This window comes from Lissotriton helveticus, chromosome 3_1, assembly GCF_964261635.1.
Source record: "Lissotriton helveticus chromosome 3_1, aLisHel1.1, whole genome shotgun sequence".
NCBI lineage: Eukaryota > Metazoa > Chordata > Amphibia > Caudata > Salamandridae > Lissotriton > Lissotriton helveticus.
In genome coordinates, this window is record NC_136061.1 from 160,760,985 (window position 1) to 160,781,014 (window position 20,030).

Sequence of the window (20,030 nt, forward strand, 5' to 3'; positions counted from 1 at the left end):
ACGAAGGGTAGCTGACTCGGGCCTCGTGCTGCTGGATTTCACTTCTCTCCCAGCAGGCGATGGTGCTTTTGGTCACGGCCGGGCCGCCGTGTAAAGTATCAAAACCCAAATGCCCTTAGCATTCACGAAAGCACTCAACAGTTCTCTTGCCATCCAGCCTTTATTAAGATGCATGCCTTTCTGCTTCACAGTTAATATGTTGCCTGACGCGTTTCGGGGTCGGAACCCCGTCTTCAGAGGCTGCACAAAATGACACACAGGGATCGTTTCAATTGGCATTTACGGTTGTTTTATAATTACCAAGCCCCACAGTGAGCGTATGCTGAGTGCATCGTCACGCTGATACTTGCTGGGACTTGTAGTCTATGAAACGATAATTATTATTCCTTTGAGTAAGTCCGTGTGCTCATTTCTAAAATCATGCTTTTCATTAGAATTCCTCAGTGGATCGTGTCACATTCAAGCATGCTGCATTCCTTAAAGAGCGCTGTGCCATCGAGTCACGAAGGGTAGCTGACTCGGGCCTCGTGCTGCTGGATTTCACTTCTCTCCCAGCAGGCGATGGTGCTTTTGGTCACAGCCGGGCCGCCGTGTAAAGTATCAAAACCCAAATGCCCTTAGCATTCACCAAAGCACTCAACAGTTCTCTTGCCATCCAGCCTTTATTAAGATGCATGCCTTTCTGCTTCACAGTTAATAGGTTGCCTGACGCGTTTCGGGGTCGGAACCCCGTCTTCAGAGGCTGCACAAAATGACACACAGAGATCGTTTCAATTGGCATTTACGGTTGTTTTATAATTATCAAGCCCCACAGTGGGCGTATGCTGAGTGCATCGTCACGCTGATACTTGCTGGGACTTGTAGTCTATGAAACGATAATTATTATTCCTTTGAGTAAGTCTGTGTGCTCATTTCTAAAATCATGCTTTTCATTAGAATTCCTCAGTGGATCGTGTCACATTCAAGCATGCTGAATTCCTTAATGAGCGCTGTGCCATCGAGTCACGAAGGGTAGTTGACTCGGGCCTCGTGCTGCTGGATTTCACTTCTCTCCCAGCAGGCAATGGTGCTTTTGGTCACGGCCGGGCCGCCGTGTAAAGTATCAAAACCCAAATGCCCTTAGCATTCACCAAAGCACTCAACAGTTCTCTTGCCATCCAGCCTTTATTAAGATGCATGCCTTTCTGCTTCACAGTTAATAGGTTGCCTGACGCGTTTCGGGGTCGGAACCCCGTCTTCAGAGGCTGCACAAAATGACACACAGGGATTGTTTCAATTGGCATTTCCGGTTGTTTTATAATGACCAAGCCCCACAGTGGGAGTATGCTGAGTGCATCGTCACGCTGATACTTGCTGGGACTTGTAGTCTATGAAACGATAATTGTTATTCCTTTGAGTAAGTCCGTGTGCTCATTTGTAAAATCATGCTTTTCATTAGAATTCCTCAGTGGATCGTGTCACATTCAAGCATGCTGCATTCCTTAAAGAGCGCTGTGCCATCGAGTCACGAAGGGTAGCTGACTCGGGCCTCGTGCTGCTGGATTTCACTTCTCTCCCAGCCGGCGATGGTGCTTTTGGTCACGGCCGGGCCGCCGTGTAAAGTATCAAAACCCAAATGTTCTTAGCATTCACCAAAGCACTCAACAGTTCTCTTGCCCTCCAGCCTTTATTAAGATGCATGCCTTTCTGCTTCACAGTTAATAGGTTGCCTGACGCGTTTCGGGGTCGGAACCCCGTCTTCAGAGGCTGCACAAAATGACACACAGGGATCGTTTCAATTGGCATTTCCGGTTGTTTTATAATTACCAAGCCCCACAGTGGGCGTATGCTGAGTGCATCGTCACGCTGATACTTGCTGGGACTTGTAGTCTATGAAACAATAATTATTATTCCTTTGAGTAAGTCCGTGTCCTCATTTCTAAAATCATGCTTTTCATTAGAATTCCTCAGTGGATCGTGTCACATTCAAGCATGCTGCATTCCTTAAAGAGCGCTGTGCCATCGAGTCACGAAGGGTAGCTGACTTGGGCCTCGTGCTGCTGGATTTCACTTCCCTCCCAGCAGGAGCTGGTGCTTTTGGTCACGGCCGGGCCGCCGTGTAAAGTATCAAAACCGAAATGCCCTTAGCATTCACCAAAGCACTCAACAGTTCTCTTGCCATCCAGCCTTTATTAAGATGCATGCCTTTCTGCTTCACAGTTAATAGGTTGCCTGACGCGTTTCGGGGTCGGAACCCCGTCTTCAGAGGCTGCACAAAATGACACACAGGGATCGTTTCAATTGGCGTTTCCGGTTGTTTTATAATTACCAAGCCCCACAGTGGGCGTATGCTGAGTGCATCGTCACGCTGATACTTGCTGGGACTTGTAGTCTATGAAACGATAATTATTATTCCTTTGAGTAAGTCCGTGTGCTCATTTCTAAAATCATGCTTTTCATTAGCATTCCTCAGTGGATCGTGTCACATTCAAGCATGCTGCATTCCTTAAAGAGCGCTGTGCCATCGAGTCATGAAGGGTAGCTGACTCGGGTCTCGTGCTGCTGGATTTCACTTCTCTCCCAGCAGGCGATGGTGCCTTTGGTCACGGCCGGGCCGCCGTGTAAAGTATCAAAACCCAAATGCTCTTAGCATTCACCAAAGCACTCAACAGTTCTCTTGCCATCCAGCCTTTATTAAGCTGCATGCCTTTCTGCTTCACAGTTAATAGGTTGCCTGACGCGTTTCGGGGTCGGAACCCCGTCTTCAGAGGCTGCACAAAATGACACACAGGGATCGTTTCAATTGGCATTTCCGGTTGTTTTATAATTACCAAGCCCCACAGTGGGCGTATGCTGAGTGCATCGTCACGCTGATACTTGCTGGGACTTGTAGTCTATGAAACGATAATTATTATTCCTTTGAGTAAGTCCGTGTGCTCATTTCTAAAATCATGCTTTTCATTAGAATTCCTCAGTGGATCGTGTCACATTCAAGCATGCTGCATTCCTTAAAGAGCGCTGTGCCATCGAGTCACGAAGGGTAGCTGACTCGGGCCTCGTGCTGCTGGATTTCACTTCTCTCCCAGCAGGAGCTGGTGCTTTTGGTCACGGCCGGGCCGCCGTGTAAAGTATCAAAACCCAAATGCCCTTAGCATTCACCAAAGCACTCAACAGTTCTCTTGCCATCCAGCCTTTATTAAGATGCATGCCTTTCTGCTTCACAGTTAATAGGTTGCCTGACGCGTTTCGGGGTTGGAACCCCGTCTTCAGAGGCTGCACAAAATGACACACAGGGATCGTTTCAATTGGCATTTCCGGTTGTTTTATAATTACCAAGCCCCACAGTGGGCGTATGCTGAGTGCATCGTCACGCTGATACTTGCTGGGACTTGTAGTCTATGAAACGATAATTATTATTCCATTGAGTAAGTCCGTGTGCTCATTTCTAAAATCATGCTTTTCATTAGCATTCCTCAGTGGATCGTGTCACATTCAAGCATGCTGCATTCCTTAAAGAGCACTGTGCCATCGAGTCATGAAGGGTAGCTGACTCGGGCCTCGTGCTGCTGGATTTCACTTCTCTCCCAGCAGGCGATGGTGCTTTTGGTCACGGCCGGGCCGCCGTGTAAAGAATCAAAACCCAAATGCCCTTAGCATTCACCAAAGCACTCAACAGTTCTCTTGCCATCCAGCCTTTATTAAGATGCATGCCTTTCTGCTTCACAGTTAATAGATTGCCTGACGCGTTTCGGGGTCGGAACCCCGTCTTCAGAGGCTGCACAAAATGACACACAGGGATCGTTTCAATTGGCATTTCCGGTTGTTTTATAATTACCAAGCCCCACAGTGGGCGTATGCTGAGTGCATCGTCTCGCTGATACTTGCTGGGACTTGTAGTCTATGAAACGATAATTATTATTCCTTTGAGTAAGTCCATGTGCTCATTTCTAAAATCATGCTTTTCATTAGAATTCCTCAGTGGATCGTGTCACATTCAAGCATGCTGCATTCCTTAAAGAGCGCTGTGCCATCGAGTCATGAAGTGTAGCTGACTTGGGCCTCGTGCTGCTGGATTTCACTTATCTCCCAGCAGGCGATGGTGCTTTTGATCACGGCCGGGCCGCCGTATAAAGTAACAAAACCCAAATGCCCTTAGCATTCACCAAAGCACTCAACAGTTCTCTTGCCATCCAGCCTTTATTAAGATGCATGCCTTTCTGCTTCACAGTTAATAGGTTGCCTGACGCGTTTCGGTGTCGGAACCCCGTCTTCAGAGGCTGCACAAAATGACACACAGGGATCGTTTCAATTGTCATTTACGGTTGTTTTATAATTACCAAGCCCCACAGTGGGCGTATGCTGAGTGCATCGTCACACTGATACTTGCTGGGACTTGTAGTCTATGAAACGATAATTATTATTCCTTTGAGTAAGTCTGTGTGCTCATTTCTAAAATCATGCTTTTCATTAGAATTCCTCAGTGGATCGTGTCACATTCAAGCATGCTGAATTCCTTAATGAGCGCTATGCCATCGAGTCACGAAGGGTAGCTGACTCAGGCCTCGTGCTGCTGGATTTCACTTCTCTCCCAGCAGGCAATGGTGCTTTTGGTCACGGCCGGGCCGCCGTGTAAAGTATCAAAACCCAAATGCCCTTAGCATTCACCAAAGCACTCAACAGTTCTCTTGCCATCCAGCCTTTATTAAGATGCATGCCTTTCTTCTTCACAGTTAATAGGTTGCCTGACGCGTTTCGGGGTCGGAACCCCGTCTTCAGAGGCTGCACAAAATGACACACAGGGATTGTTTCAATTGGCATTTCCGGTTGTTTTATAATTACCAAGCCCCACAGTGGGCGTATGCTGAGTGCATCGTCACGCTGATACTTGCTGGGACTTGTAGTCTATGAAACGATAATTGTTATTCCTTTGAGTAAGTCCGTGTGCTCATTTCTAAAATCATGCTTTTCATTAGAATTCCTCAGTGGATCGTGTCACATTCAAGCATGCTGCATTCCTTAAAGAGCGCTGTGCCATCGAGTCACGAAGAGTAGCTGACTCGGGCCTCGTGCTGCTGGATTTCACTTCTCTCCCAGCAGGCGATGGTGCTTTTGGTCACGGCCGGGCCGCCGTGTAAAGTATCAAAACCCAAATGCCCTTAGCATTCACCAAAGCACTCAACAGTTCTCTTGCCATCCAGCCTTTATTAAGCTGCATGCCTTTCTGCTTCACAGTTAATAGGTTGCCTGACGCGTTTCGGGGTCGGAACCCCGTCTTCAGAGGCTGCACAAAATGACACACAGGGATCGTTTCAATTGGCATTTCCGGTTGTTTTATAATTACCAAGCCCCACAGTGGGCGTATGCTGAGTGAATCGTCACGCTGATACTTGCTGGGACTTGTAGTCTATGAAACGATAATTATTATTCCTTTGAGTAAGTCCGTGTGCTCATTTCTAAAATCATGCTTTTCATTAGAATTCCTCAGTGGATCGTGTCACATTCAAGCATGCTGCATTCCTTAAAGAGCGCTGTGCCATCGAGTCACGAAGGGTAGCTGACTCGGGCCTCGTGCTGCTGGATTTCACTTCTCTCCCAGCAGGCGATGGTGCTTTTGGTCACGGCCGGGCCGCCGTGTAAAGAATCAAAACCCAAATGCCCTTAGCATTCACCAAAGCACTCAACAGTTCTCTTGCCATCCAGCCTTTATTAAGATGCATGCCTTTCTGCTTCACAGTTAATAGATTGCCTGACGCGTTTCGGGGTCAGAACCCCGTCTTCAGAGGCTGCACAAAATGACACACAGGGATCGTTTCAATTGGCATTTCCGGTTGTTTTATAATTACCAAGCCCCACAGTGGGCGTATGCTGAGTGCATCGTCTCGCTGATACTTGCTGGGACTTGTAGTCTATGAAACGATAATTATTATTCCTTTGAGTAAGTCCATGTGCTCATTTCTAAAATCATGCTTTTCATTAGAATTCCTCAGTGGATCGTGTCACATTCAAGCATGCTGCATTCCTTAAAGAGCGCTGTGCCATCGAGTCATGAAGGGTAGCTGACTCGGGCCTCGTGCTGCTGGATTTCACTTCTCTCCCAGCAGGCGATGGTGCTTTTGGTCACGGCCGGGCCGCCGTGTAAAGTATCAAAACCCAAATGCCCTTAGCATTCACCAAAGCACTCAACAGTTCTCTTGCCATCCAGCCTTTATTAAGATGCATGCCTTTCTGCTTCACAGTTAATAGGTTGCCTGACGCGTTTCGGGGTCGGAACCCCGTCTTCAGAGGCTGCACAAAATGACACACAGGGTTCGTTTCAATTGGCATTTACGGTTGTTTTATAATTACCAAGCCCCACAGTGGGCGTATGCTGAGTGCATCGTCACGCTGATACTTGCTGGGACTTGTAGTCTATGATACGATAATTATTATTCCTTTGAGTAAGTCCATGTGCTCATTTCTAAAATCATGCTTTTCATTAGAATTCCTCAGTGGATCGTGTCACATTCAAGCATGTTGCATTCCTTAAAGAGCGCTGTGCCATCGAGTCACGAAGGGTAGCTGACTCGGGCCTCGTGCTGCAGGATTTCACTTCTCTCCCAGCAGGCGATGGTGCTTTTGGTCACGGCCGGGCCGCCGTATAAAGTATCAAAACCCAAATGCCCTTAGCATTCACCAAAGCACTCAACAGTTCTCTTGCCATCCAGCCTTTATTAAGATGCATGCCTTTCTGCTTCACAGTTAATAGGTTGCCTGACGCGTTTCGGGGTCGGAACCCCGTCTTCAGAGGCTGCACAAAATGACACACAGGGATCGTTTCAATTGGCATTTCCGGTTGTTTTATAATTACCAAGCCCCACAGTGGGCGTATGCTGAGTGCATTGTCACACTGATACTTGCTGGGACTTGTAGTCTATGAAACGATAATTATTATTCCTTTGAGTAAGTCTGTGTGCTCATTTCTAAAATCATGCTTTTCATTAGAATTCCTCAGTGGATCGTGTCACATTCAAGCATGCTGCATTCCTTAAAGAGCGCTGTGCCATCGAGTCATGAAGGGTAGCTGACTCGGGCCTCGTGCTGCTGGATTTCACTTCTCTCCCAGCAGGCGATGGTGCTTTTGGTCACGGCCGGGCCGCCGTGTAAAGTATCAAAACCCAAATGCCCCTAGCATTCACCAAAGCTCTCAACAGTTCTCTTGCCATCCAGCCTTTATTAAGATGCATGCCTTTCTGCTTCACAGTTAATAGGTTGCCTGACGCGTTTTGGGGTCGGAACTCTGTCTTCAGAGGCTGCACAAAATCACACACAGGGATCGTTTCAATTGGCATTTCCGGTTGTTTTATAATTACCACGCCCCACAGTGGGCGTATTCTGAGTGCATCGTCACGCTGATACTTGCTGGGACTTGTAGTCTATGAAACGATAATTATTATTCCTTTGAGTAAGTCCGTGTGCCCATTTCTAAAATCATGCTTTTCATTAGAATTCCTCAGTGGATCGTGTCACATTCAAGCATGCTGCATTCCTTAAAGAGCGCTCTGCCATCGAGTCACGAAGGGTAGCTGACTCGGGCCTCGTGCTGCTGGATTTCACTTCTCTCCCAGCAGGCGATGGAGCTTTTGGTCACGGCCGGGCCGCCGTGTAAAGTATCAAAACCCAAATGCCCTTAGCATTCACCAAAGCACTCAACAGTTCTCTTGCCATCCAGCCTTTATTAAGATGCATGCCTTTCTGCTTCACAGTTAATAGGTTGCCTGACGCGTTTCAGGGTCGGAACCCCGTCTTCAGATGCTGCACAAAATGACACACAGGGATCGTTTCAATTGGCATTTCCGGTTGTTTTATAATTACCAAGCCCCACAGTGGGCGTATGCTGAGTGCATCGTCACGCTGATACTTGCTGGGACTTGTAGTCTATGAAACGATAATTATTATTCCTTTGAGTAAGTCCGAGTGCTCATTTCTAAAATCATGCTTTTCATTAGAATTCCTCAGTGGATCGTGTCACATTCAAGCATGCTGCATTCCTTAAAGAGCGCTGTGCCATCGTGTCACGAAGGGTAGCTGACTCGGGCCTTGTGCTGCTGGATTTCACTTCTCTCCCAGCAGGCGATGGTGCTTTTGGTCACGGCCGGGCCGCAGTGTAAAGTATCAAAACCCAAATGCCCTTAGCATTCACCAAAGCAGTCAACAGTTCTCTTGCCATCCAGCCTTTATTAAGATGCATGCCTTTCTGCTTCACAGTTAATAGGTTGCCTGACGCGTTTCGGGGTCGGAACCCCGTCTTCAGAGGCTGCACAAAATGACACACAGGGATCGTTTCAATTGGCATTTCCGGTTGTTTTATAATTACAAAGCCCCACAGTGGGCGTATGCTGAGTGCATCGTCACGCTGATACTTGCTGGGACTTATAGTCTATGAAACGATAATTATTATTTCTTTGAGTAAGTCTGTGTGCTCATTTCTAAAATCATGCTTTTCATTAGAATTCCTCAGTGGATCGTGTCACATTCAAGCATGCTGCATTCCTTAAAGAGCGCTGTGCCATCGAGTCACAAAGGGTAGCTGACTCGGGCCTCGTGCTGCTGGATTTCACTTCTCTCCCAGCAGGCGATGGTGCTTTTGGTCACGGCCGGGCCGCCGTGTAAAGTATCAAAACCCAAATGCCCTTAGCATTCACCAAAGCACTCAACAGTTCTCTTGCCATCCAGCCTTTATTAAGATGCATGCCTTTCTGCTTCAGAGTTAATACGTTGCCTGGCGCGTTTTGGGGTCGGAACCCCGTCTTCAGAGGCTGCACAAAATGACACACAGGGATCGTTTCAATTGGCATTTCCGGTTGTTTTATAATTACCAAGCCCCACAGTGGGCGTATGCTGAGTGCATCGTCACGCTGATACTTGCTGGGACTTATAGTCTATGAAACGATAATTATTATTCCTTTGAGTAAGTCCGTGTGCTCATTTCTAAAATCATGCTTTTCATTAGAATTCCTCAGTGGATCGTGTCACATTCAAGCATGCTGCATTCCTTAAAGAGCGCTGTGCCATCGAGTCACGAAGGGTAGCTGACTCGGGCCTCGTGCTGCTGGATTTCACTTCTCTCCCAGCAGGCGATGGTGCTTTTGGTCACGGCCGGGCCGCCGTGTAAAGTATCAAAACCCAAATGCCCTTAGCATTCACCAAAGCACTCAACAGTTCTCTTGCCATCCAGCCTTTATTAAGATGCATGCCTTTCTGCTTCACAGTTAATAGGTTGCCTGACGCGTTTCGGGGTCGGAACCCCGTCTTCAGAGGCTGCACAAAATGACACACAGGGATCGTTTCAATTGGCATTTCCAGTTGTTTTATAATTACCAAGCCCCACAGTGGGCATATGCTGAGTGCATCGTTACGCTGATACTTGCTGGGACTTGTAGTCTATGAAACGATAATTATTATTCCTTTGAGTAAGTCCGTGTGCTCATTTCTAAGATCATGCTTTTCATTAGAATTCCTCAGTGGATCGTGTCACATTCAAGCATGCTGCATTCCTTAAAGAGCGCTGTGCCATCGAGTCACGAAGGGTAGCTGACTCGGGCCTCGTGCTGCTGGATTTCACTTCTCTCCCAGCAAGCGATGGTGCTTTTGGTTATGGCCGGGCCGCCGTGTAAAGTATCAAAACACAAATGCCCTTAGCATTCACCAAAGCACTCAACAGTTCTCTTGCCATCCAGCCTTTATTAAGATGCATGCCTTTTTGCTTCACAGTTAATAGGTTGCCTGACGCGTTTCGAGGTCGGAACCCCATCTTCAGAGGCTGCACAAAATGACACACAGGGATCGTTTCAATTGGCATTTCCGGTTGTTTTATAATTACCAAGCCCCACAGTGGGCGTATGCTGAGTGCATCGTCACGCTGATACTTGCTGGGACTTGTAGTCTATGAAACGATAATTATTATTCCTTTGAGTAAGTCTGTGTGCTCATTTCTAGAATCATGCTTTTCATTAGAATTCCTCAGTGGATCGTGTCACATTCAAGCATGCTGCATTCCTTAAAGAGCGCTGTGCCATCGAGTCACGAAGGGTAGCTGACTCGGGCCTCGTGCTGCTGGATTTCACTTCTCTCCCAGCAGGCGATGGTGCTTTTGGTTACGGCTGGGCCGCCGTGTAAAGTATCAAAACCCAAATGCCCTCAGCATTCACCAAAGCACTCAACAGTTCTCTTGCCATCCAGCCTTTATTAAGATGCATGCCTTTCTGCTACACAGTCAATAGGTTGCCTGACGCATTTCGGGGTCGGAACCCCGTCTTCAGAGGCTGCACAAAATGACACACAGGGATCGTTTCAATTGGCATTTCCGGTTGTTTTATAATTACCAAGCCCCACAGTGGGCGTATGCTGAGTGCATCGTCACGCTGATACTTGCTGGGACTTGTAGTCTATGAAACGATAATTATTATTCCTTTGAGTAAGTCCGTGTGCCCATTTCTAAAATCATGCTTTTCATTAGAATTCCTCAGTGGATCGTGTCACATTCAAGCATGCTGCATTCCTTAAAGAGCGCTCTGCCATCGAGTCACGAAGGGTAGCTGACTCGGGCCTCGTGCTGCTGGATTTCACTTCTCTCCCAGCAGGCGATGGAGCTTTTGGTCACGGCCGGGCCGCCGTGTAAAGTATCAAAACCCAAATGCCCTTAGCATTCACCAAAGCACTCAACAGTTCTCTTGCCATCCAGCCTTTATTAAGATGCATGCCTTTCTGCTTCACAGTTAATAGGTTGCCTGACGCGTTTCAGGGTCGGAACCCCGTCTTCAGAGGCTGCACAAAATGACACACAGGGATCGTTTCAATTGGCATTTCCGGTTGTTTTATAATTACCAAGCCCCACAGTGGGCGTATGCTGAGTGCATCGTCACGCTGATACTTGCTGGGACTTGTAGTCTATGAAACGATAATTATTATTCCTTTGAGTAAGTCCGAGTGCTCATTTCTAAAATCATGCTTTTCATTAGAATTCCTCAGTGGATCGTGTCACATTCAAGCATGCTGCATTCCTTAAAGAGCGCTGTGCCATCGTGTCACGAAGGGTAGCTGACTCGGGCCTTGTGCTGCTGGATTTCACTTCTCTCCCAGCAGGCGATGGTGCTTTTGGTCACGGCCGGGCCGCAGTGTAAAGTATCAAAACCCAAATGCCCTTAGCATTCACCAAAGCAGTCAACAGTTCTCTTGCCATCCAGCCTTTATTAAGATGCATGCCTTTCTGCTTCACAGTTAATAGGTTGCCTGACGCGTTTCGGGGTCGGAACCCCGTCTTCAGAGGCTGCACAAAATGACACACAGGGATCGTTTCAATTGGCATTTCCGGTTGTTTTATAATTACAAAGCCCCACAGTGGGCGTATGCTGAGTGCATCGTCACGCTGATACTTGCTGGGACTTGTAGTCTATGAAACGATAATTATTATTTCTTTGAGTAAGTCTGTGTGCTCATTTCTAAAATCATGCTTTTCATTAGAATTCCTCAGTGGATCGTGTCACATTCAAGCATGCTGCATTCCTTAAAGAGCGCTGTGCCATCGAGTCACAAAGGGTAGCTGACTCGGGCCTCGTGCTGCTGGATTTCACTTCTCTCCCAGCAGGCGATGGTGCTTTTGGTCACGGCCGGGCCGCCGTGTAAAGTATCAAAACCCAAATGCCCTTAGCATTCACCAAAGCACTCAACAGTTCTCTTGCCATCCAGCCTTTATTAAGATGCATGCCTTTCTGCTTCAGAGTTAATAGGTTGCCTGGCGCGTTTCGGGGTCGGAACCCCGTCTTCAGAGGCTGCACAAAATGACACACAGGGATCGTTTCAATTGGCATTTCCGGTTGTTTTATAATTACCAAGCCCCACAGTGGGCGTATGCTGAGTGCATCGTCACGCTGATACTTGCTGTTACTTATAGTCTATGAAACGATAATTATTATTCCTTTGAGTAAGTCCGTGTGCTCATTTCTAAAATCATGCTTTTCATTAGAATTCCTCAGTGGATCGTGTCACATTCAAGCATGCTGCATTCCTTAAAGAGCGCTGTGCCATCGAGTCACGAAGGGTAGCTGACTCGGGCCTCGTGCTGCTGGATTTCACTTCTCTCCCAGCAGGCGATGGTGCTTTTGGTCACGGCCGGGACGCCGTGTAAAGTATCAAAACCCAAATGCCCTTAGCATTCACCAAAGCACTCAACAGTTCTCTTGCCATCCAGCCTTTATTAAGATGCATGCCTTTCTGCTTCACAGTTAATAGGTTGCCTGACGCGTTTCGGGGTCGGAACCCCGTCTTCAGAGGCTGCACAAAATGACACACAGGGATCGTTTCAATTGGCATTTCCAGTTGTTTTATAATTACCAAGCCCCACAGTGGGCATATGCTGAGTGCATCGTCACGCTGATACTTGCTGGGACTTGTAGTCTATGAAACGATAATTATTATTCCTTTGAGTAAGTCCGTGTGCTCATTTCTAAGATCATGCTTTTCATTAGAATTCCTCAGTGGATCGTGTCACATTCAAGCATGCTGCATTCCTTAAAGAGCGCTGTGCCATCGAGTCACGAAGGGTAGCTGACTCGGGCCTCGTGCTGCTGGATTTCACTTCTCTCCCAGCAAGCGATGGTGCTTTTGGTCATGGCCGGGCCGCCGTGTAAAGTATCAAAACCCAAATGCCCTTAGCATTCACCAAAGCACTCAACAGTTCTCTTGCCATCCAGCCTTTATTAAGATGCATGCCTTTCTGCTTCACAGTTAATAGGTTGCCTGACGCGTTTCGGGGTCGGAACCCCATCTTCAGAGGCTGCACAAAATGACACACAGGGATCGTTTCAATTGGCATTTCCGGTTGTTTTATAATTACCAAGCCCCACAGTGGGCGTATGCTGAGTGCATCGTCACGCTGATACTTGCTGGGACTTGTAGTCTATGAAACGATAATTATTATTCCTTTGAGTAAGTCTGTGTGCTCATTTCTAGAATCATGCTTTTCATTAGAATTCCTCAGTGGATCGTGTCACATTCAAGCATGCTGCATTCCTTAAAGAGCGCTGTGCCATCGAGTCACGAAGGGTAGCTGACTCGGGCCTCGTGCTACTGGATTTCACTTCTCTCCCAGCAGGCGATGGTGCTTTTGGTCACGGCTGGGCCGCCGTGTAAAGTATCAAAACCCAAATGCCCTCAGCATTCACCAAAGCACTCAACAGTTCTCTTGCCATCCAGCCTTTATTAAGATGCATGCCTTTCTGCTACACAGTCAATAGGTTGCCTGACGCGTTTCGGGGTCGGAACCCCGTCTTCAGAGGCTGCACAAAATGACACACAGGGATCGTTTCAATTGGCATTTCCGGTTCTTTTATAATTACCAAGCCCCACAGTGGGCGTATGCTGAGTGCATCGTCACGCTGATACTTGCTGGGACTTGTAGTCTATGAAACGATAATTATTATTCCTTTGAGTAAGTCCGTGTGCCCATTTCTAAAATCATGCTTTTCATTAGAATTCCTCAGTGGATCGTGTCACATTCAAGCATGCTGCATTCCTTAAAGAGCGCTCTGCCATCGAGTCACGAAGGGTAGCTGACTCGGGCCTCGTGCTGCTGGATTTCACTTCTCTCCCAGCAGGCGATGGAGCTTTTGGTCACGGCCGGGCCGCCGTGTAAAGTATCAAAACCCAAATGCCCTTAGCATTCACCAAAGCACTCAACAGTTCTCTTGCCATCCAGCCTTTATTAAGATGCATGCCTTTCTGCTTCACAGTTAATAGGTTGCCTGACGCGTTTCAGGGTCGGAACCCCGTCTTCAGAGGCTGCACAAAATGACACACAGGGATCGTTTCAATTGGCATTTCCGGTTGTTTTATAATTACCAAGCCCCACAGTGGGCGTATGCTGAGTGCATCGTCACGCTGATACTTGCTGGGACTTGTAGTCTATGAAACGATAATTATTATTCCTTTGAGTAAGTCCGAGTGCTCATTTCTAAAATCATGCTTTTCATTAGAATTCCTCAGTGGATCGTGTCACATTCAAGCATGCTGCATTCCTTAAAGAGCGCTGTGCCATCGAGTCACGAAGGGTAGCTGACTCGGGCCTTGTGCTGCTGGATTTCACTTCTCTCCCAGCAGGCGATGGTGCTTTTGGTCACGGCCGGGCCGCAGTGTAAAGTATCAAAACCCAAATGCCCTTAGCATTCACCAAAGCACTCAACAGTTCTCTTGCCATCCAGCCTTTATTAAGATGCATGCCTTTCTGCTTCACAGTTAATAGGTTGCCTGACGCGTTTCGGGGTCGGAACCCCGTCTTCAGAGGCTGCACAAAATGACACACAGGGATCGTTTCAATTGGCATTTCCGGTTGTTTTATAATTACGAAGCCCCACAGTGGGCGTATGCTGAGTGCATCGTCACGCTGATACTTGCTGGGACTTGTAGTCTATGAAACGATAATTATTATTTCTTTGAGTAAGTCTGTGTGCTCATTTCTAAAATCATGCTTTTCATTAGAATTCCTCAGTGGATCGTGTCACATTCAAGCATGCTGCATTCCTTAAAGAGCGCTGTGCCATCGAGTCACGAAGGGTAGCTGACTCGGGCCTCGTGCTGCTGGATTTCACTTCTCTCCCAGCAGGCGATGGTGCTTTTGGTCACGGCCGGGCCGCCGTGTAAAGTATCAAAACCCAAATGCCCTTAGCATTCACCAAAGCACTCAACAGTTCTCTTGCCATCCAGCCTTTATTAAGATGCATGCCTTTCTGCTTCAGAGTTAATAGGTTGCCTGGCGCGTTTCGGGGTCGGAACCCCGTCTTCAGAGGCTGCACAAAATGACACACAGGGATCGTTTCAATTGGCATTTCCGGTTGTTTTATAATTACCAAGCCCCACAGTGGGCGTATGCTGAGTGCATCGTCACGCTGATACTTGCTGGGACTTGTAGTCTATGAAACGATAATTATTATTCCTTTGAGTAAGTCCGTGTGCCCATTTCTAAAATCATGCTTTTCATTAGAATTCCTCAGTGGATCGTGTCACATTCAAGCATGCTGCATTCCTTAAAGAGCGCTCTGCCATCGAGTCACGAAGGGTAGCTGACTCGGGCCTCGTGCTGCTGGATTTCACTTCTCTCCCAGCAGGCGATGGAGCTTTTGGTCACGGCCGGGCCGCCGTGTAAAGTATCAAAACCCAAATGCCCTTAGCATTCACCAAAGCACTCAACAGTTCTCTTGCCATCCAGCCTTTATTAAGATGCATGCCTTTCTGCTTCAGAGTTAATAGGTTGCCTGGCGCGTTTCGGGGTCGGAACCCCGTCTTCAGAGGCTGCACAAAATGACACACAGGGATCGTTTCAATTGGCATTTCCGGTTGTTTTATAATTACCAAGCCCCACAGTGGGCGTATGCTGAGTGCATCGTCACGCTGATACTTGCTGGGACTTGTAGTCTATGAAACGATAATTATTATTCCTTTGAGTAAGTCCGTGTGCCCATTTCTAAAATCATGCTTTTCATTAGAATTCCTCAGTGGATCGTGTCACATTCAAGCATGCTGCATTCTTTAAAGAGCGCTCTGCCATCGAGTCACGAAGGGTAGCTGACTCGGGCCTCGTGCTGCTGGATTTCACTTCTCTCCCAGCAGGCGATGGAGCTTTTGGTCACGGCCGGGCCGCCGTGTAAAGTATCAAAACCCAAATGCCCTTAGCATTCACCAAAGCACTCAACAGTTCTCTTGCCATCCAGCCTTTATTAAGATGCATGCCTTTCTGCTTCACAGTTAATAGGTTGCCTGGCGCGTTTCGGGGTCGGAACCCCGTCTTCAGAGGCTGCACAAAATGACACACAGGGATCGTTTCAATTGGCATTTCCGGTTGTTTTATAATTACCAAGCCCCACAGTGGGCGTATGCTGAGTGCATCGTCACGCTGATACTTGCTGGGACTTGTAGTCTATGAAACGATAATTATTATTCCTTTGAGTAAGTCCGAGTGCTCATTTCTAAAATCATGCTTTTCATTAGAATTCCTCAGTGGATCGTGTCACATTCAAGCATGCTGCATTCCTTAAAGAGCGCTGTGCCATCGAGTCACGAAGGGTAGCTGACTCGGGCCTTGTGCTGCTGGATTTCACTTCTCTCCCAGCAGGCGATGGTGCTTTTGGTCACGGCCGGGCCGCCGTGTAAAGTATCAAAACCCAAATGCCCTTAGCATTCACCAAAGCACTCAACAGTTCTCTTGCCATCCAGCCTTTATTAAGATGCATGCCTTTCTGCTTCAGAGTTAATAGGTTGCCTGGCGCGTTTCGGGGTCGGAACCCCGTCTTCGGAGGCTGCACAAAATGACACACAGGGATCGTTTCAATTGGCATTTCCGGTTGTTTTATAATTACCAAGCCCCACAGTGGGCGTATGCTGAGTGCATCGTCACGCTGATACTTGCTGGGACTTGTAGTCTATGAAACGATAATTATTATTCCTTTGAGTAAGTCCGTGTGCTCATTTCTAAAATCATGCTTTTCATTAGAATTCCTCAGTGGATCGTGTCACATTCAAGCATGCTGCATTCCTTAAAGAGCGCTGTGCCATCGAGTCACGAAGGGTAGCTGACTCGGGCCTCGTGCTGCTGGATTTCACTTCTCTCCCAGCAGGCGATGGTGCTTTTGGTCACGGCCGGGCCGCCGTGTAAAGTATCAAAACCCAAATGCCCTTAGCATTCACCAAAGCACTCAACAGTTCTCTTGCCATCCAGCCTTTATTAAGATGCATGCCTTTCTGCTTCACAGTTAATAGGTTGCCTGACGCGTTTCGGGGTCGGAACTCCGTCTTCAGAGGCTGCACAAAATGACACAGAGGGATCGTTTCAATTGGCATTTCCGGTTGTTTTATAATTACCAAGCCCCACAGTGGGCGTATGCTGAGTGCATCGTCACGCTGATACTTGCTGGGACTTGTAGTCTATGAAACGATAATTATTATTCCTGTGAGTAAGTCTGTGTGCTCATTTCTAAAATCATGCTTTTCATTAGAATTCCTCAGTGGATCGTGTCACATTCAAGCATGCTGCATTCCTTTAAAAGCGCTGTGCCATCGAGTCACGAAGGGTAGCTGACTCAGGCCTCGTGCTGCTGGATTTCACTTCTCTCCCAGCAGGCGATGGTGCTTTTGGTCACGGCCGGGCCGCCGTGTAAAGTATCAAAACCCAAATGCCCTTAGCATTCACCAAAGCACTCAACAGTTCTCTTGCCATCCAGCCTTTATTAAGATGCATGCCTTTCTGCTTCACAGTTAATAGGTTGCCTGACGCGTTTCGGGGTCGGAACCCCGTCTTCAGAGGCTGCACAAAATGACACACAGGGATCGTTTCAATTGGCATTTCCAGTTGTTTTATAATTACCAAGCCCCACAGTGGGCATATGCTGAGTGCATCGTCACGCTGATACTTGCTGGGACTTGTAGTCTATGAAACGATAATTATTATTCCTTTGAGTAAGTCCGTGTGCTCATTTCTAAGATCATGCTTTTCATTAGAATTCCTCAGTGGATCGTGTCACATTCAAGCATGCTGCATTCCTTAAAGAGTGCTGTGCCATCGAGTCACGAAGGGTAGCTGACTCGGGCCTCGTGCTGCTGGATTTCACTTCTCTCCCAGCAAGCGATGGTGCTTTTGGTCATGGCCGGGCCGCCGTGTAAAGTATCAAAACCCAAATGCCCTTAGCATTCACCAAAGCACTCAACAGTTCTCTTGCCATCCAGCCTTTATTAAGATGCATGCCTTTCTGCTTCACAGTTAATAGGTTGCCTGACGCGTTTCGGGGTCGGAACCCCATCTTCAGAGGCTGCACAAAATGACACACAGGGATCGTTTCAATTGGCATTTCCGGTTGTTTTATAATTACCAAGCCCCACAGTGGGCGTATGCTGAGTGCATCGTCACGCTGATACTTGCTGGGACTTGTAGTCTATGAAACGATAATTATTATTCCTTTGAGTAAGTCCGTGTGCTCATTTCTAGAATCATGCTTTTCATTAGAATTCCTCAGTGGATCGTGTCACATTCAAGCATGCTGCATTCCTTAAAGAGCGCTGTGCCATCGAGTCACGAAGGGTAGCTGACTCGGGCCTCGTGCTGCTGGATTTCACTTCTCTCCCAGCAGGCGATGGTGCTTTTGGTCACGGCTGGGCCGCCGTGTAAAGTATCAAAACCCAAATGCCCTCAGCATTCACCAAAGCACTCAACAGTTCTCTTGCCATCCAGCCTTTATTAAGATGCATTCCTTTCTGCTACACAGTTAATAGGTTGCCTGACGCGTTTCGGGGTCGGAACCCCGTCTTCAGAGGCTGCACAAAATGACACACAGGGATCGTTTCAATTGGCATTTCCGGTTGTTTTATAATTACCAAGCCCCACAGTGGGCACATGCTGAGTGCATCGTCACGCTGATACTTGCTGGGACTTGTAGTCTATGAAATGATAACTATTATTCCTTTGAGTAAGTCTGTGTGCTCATTTCTAAAATCATGCTTTTCATTAGAATTCCTCAGTGGATCGTGTCACATTCAAGCATGCTGCATTCCTTAATGAGCGCTGTGCCATCGAGTCACGAAGGGTAGCTGACTCGGGCCTCGTGCTGCTGGATTTCACTTCTCTCCCAGCAGGCAATGGTGCTTTTGGTCACGGCCGGCCCGCCGTGTAAAGTATCAAAACCCAAATGCCCTTAGCATTCACCAAAGCCCTCAACAGTTCTCTTGCCATCCAGCCTTTATTAAGATGCATGCCTTTCTGCTTCACATTTAATAGGTTGCCTGACGCGTTTCGGGGTCGGAACCCCGTCTTCAGAGGCTGCACAAAATGACACACAGGGATCGTTTCAATTGGCATTTACGGTTGTTTTACAATTACCAAGCCCCACAGTGGGCGTATGCTGAGTGCATCGTCACGCTGATACTTGCTGGGACTTGTAGTCAATGAAACGATAATTATTATTCCTTTGAGTAAGTCCGTGTGCTCATTTCTAAAATCATGCTTTTCATTAGAATTCCTCAGTGGATCGTGTCACATTCAAGCATGCTGCATTCCTTAATGAGCGCTGTGCCATCGAGTCACGAAGGGTAGCTGACTCGGGCCTCGTGCTGCTGGATTTCACTTCTCTCCCAGCAGGCGATGGTGCTTTTGGTCACGGCCGGGCCGCCGTGTAAAGTATCAAAACCCAAATGCCCTTAGCATTCACCAAAGCACTCAACAGTTCTCTTGCCATCCAGCCTTTATTAAGATGCATGCCTTTCTGCTTCACAGTTAATAGGTTGCCTGACGCGTTTCGGGGTCGGAACCCCGTCTTCAGAGGCTGCACAAAATGACACACAGGGATCGTTTCAATTGGCATTTCCGGTTGTTTTATAATTACCAAGCCCCACAGTGGGCGTATGCTGAGTGCATCGTCACGCTGATACTTGCTGGGACTTGTAGTCTATGAAACGATAATTATTATTCCTTTGAGTAAGTCCGTGTGCTCATTTCTAAAATCATGCTTTTCATTAGAATTCCTCAGTGGATCGTGTCACATTCAAGCATGCTGCATTTCTTAAAGAGCGCTGTGCCATCGAGTCACGAAGGGTAGCTGACTCGGGCCTCGTGCTGCTGGATTTCACTTCTCTCCCAGCAGGCGATGGTGCTTTTGGTCACGGCCGGGCCGCCGTGTAAAGTATCAAAACCCAAATGCCCTTAGCATTCACCAAAGCACTCAACAGTTCTCTTGCCATCCAGCCTTTATTAAGATGCATGCCTTTCTGCTTCACAGTTAATAGGTTGCCTGACGCGTTTCGGGGTCGGAACCCCGTCTTCAGAGGCTGCACAAAATGACACACAGGGATCGTTTCAATTGGCATTTCCAGTTGTTTTATAATTACCAAGCCCCACAGTGGGCATATGCTGAGTGCATCGTCACGCTGATACTTGCTGGGACTTGTAGTCTATGAAACGATAATTATTATTCCTTTGAGTAAGTCCGTGTGCTCATTTCTAAGATCATGCTTTTCATTAGAATTCCTCAGTGGATCGT